The sequence below is a fragment of the Auxenochlorella protothecoides genome, assembly GCF_000733215.1.
Source record: "Auxenochlorella protothecoides strain 0710 unplaced genomic scaffold scaffold56, whole genome shotgun sequence".
Classification (NCBI taxonomy): Eukaryota; Viridiplantae; Chlorophyta; class Trebouxiophyceae; order Chlorellales; family Chlorellaceae; genus Auxenochlorella; species Auxenochlorella protothecoides.
Window position 1 is genome coordinate 538,240 of NW_011934204.1, and position 2,131 is coordinate 540,370.

The window sequence follows — 2,131 nt, forward strand, 5'->3', positions numbered from 1 at the left end:
GCTGCGCCGCGTGCAGGGGCAGGCCTGGATCGACCCCGGAGACGACCTGGCCGCGCCCGACACGCGGTCCACGCTCCACGCGGCGCTCCAGCTGCTCTCGCGCCTGACCAAGTCGGGCGCGGTGGCGGCGCTGGCGGCGCGGCGCGGCGCAGTGGCGCTGGTCCTGGACGCGCGCCGCGACGCCTACGTCCCCGGCCTGGAGCCGTACATGGAGGCCCTGCTGCGCCACCTGGTGGAGGACCGGCCCACGCTGCAGGCAGCCATGGAGGCGGAAATCCGGTCCTGCGTGCTGGAAAAGGCGCGCGCCGACCCGTTGGGCGGCGCGGGCGGCGGCGGCGCGGCGCGGCGCGAGCCCGCGCTCGCCCTCCGCTCCTTCCTGGTGCTCATGGAGCCCGTGGCGGCGCGCGACCCCGCGGTGTTCGTCGCCGCGCTGCGCGCGACATGCCGCGTGTCGCTGCGAGGCGGGCCGGGCAGCACGGGGGCGCGCAGCGTCGTGTCCCTGCTTCCGCGCGGCGCCGCCGCGGCGGGTGGCGGTGCGGTGGGCGGCGGAGCGGCGGCGGCGGCGGGTGGCGGTGCGGTGGGCGGCGAAGCGGCGGCGGCCGTCGGAGCGCCGGCCGCTGCGCCAGAGGCGACGCCGTCGGCGTCGGGGCCGCCAGCAGCCCCAGCGACGGGCACGCTGACACAGGACGGGTCGCAGCAGGCACCCGCCACCCCTGCGCCACGGGCAGTCCAAACATCGACCGAGCCGGAGACGCCCGGCGGCGCGGCGGTCGCGCCACCCGCCAAGCGCGCGCCCCGCGCCTCGCCGGACTTCCTGGCGGTGACCGAGGCGTTGATAGGAGTGCTGCTGGAGTACCAGGCACCCGCGCGGATGGAGGCCCCCGGTGAGGGCGAAACGGCGGAGGTCGCCGCGGCGGCGCCGGGCGTGCAGATGCGGCTGATGCCGGACGGCTCCCTGGCTGTCGATCTGTCGATCGACGAGGCGGGCGCACAGACCGGCAATCAGGAACCCATCAAGGTGAGTGAGGCGGGCAGAGGACGAGGGTTGCTGAAGCGGAAGGGCTGTGCTGCGTCCGGCCATCCTGGCCCTGTGACCTTCGAACGTCGATGCAACAGTGCGGCGACTGCATGCCTACCAGGACCGCCTCCCACTCACACACAACTCCTTCCCTCCATCCAACTCCACATCCAATCCTCCAACGACGACGACCACCACTGCACAGGTGCTGTCGCCCGAGCAGTTTGCGGTGGCGCGGCAGTGCTTCGCGCTCAAGCTCCTCTCCGACCTCACGCTCCTCTACCAGCCGACGGTGGGCATCCTGCTGCGCCGCGACGCCGAGCTGGCGGCAGCGGCGGCGGGCAGTGCTCTCCCGCTGCCCCCCGCCTCGGTGTCGCGGCGCAGCAAGGCGCGCGGCGCCGCGGCGCCGCGCCGGGGCGGCCTACTGCGCCACGTCTTGCACGCGCACCTGGCTGGCGCGGCGCCGGACCCCGGGCCAGCGCTGGCCGCGCTGGGCGGCGCGCAGGCCCGGGGCATGGCGCCGTCGGCCGCCTACCTCCTGCTCGCGCTGTGCGTGCGGTCTGGCGAGGGCCGGCGCCGCCTGGCCGCCGAGATCGTGGCCGCACTGACCTCCGAGTCTGAAGCGGTGGCGGAGCCGAGTGTCGCTTCGGGAGAGGCCGGCGCCGACCCCAGCCCGGCGTCCGAGGACCGGCGCGGCGCGTTCGTGGACGTGCCCGGGCGCACCCCCGCGCACGAGGTTCGCGTGCTCTGCGACCTGGCGGCCTCGCTCCTGGCGGCGCCTGCCTCGCAGTACGCGGCCCCCGGGGCCGCCGCGTCGCCCGCCGCCGCGCTGGTGCCGGGCGAGATCGCGCGCGCGATGCGCGACGCGGGCATGGTCCCCGCCCTCGCCGGCGTGCTGGACCGCGTGGACCTCGACCACCCCAAGGTCGGGGAGGAGCCTGTGTTTCCGTTGCTGGTTTTGGGGGGGGGGGGGGGGGGGGGGGGATGGGAGGGGGATGCCCAGACACGTGCGGCGGGAAACGTCGCTGGGGCTGGGTGCTCGGCATCTGCTTCTCAGACCCCGCCGCGCCAGCAGCATCGACCCAACCTGGCCCACCTCATCATCATCTCGTA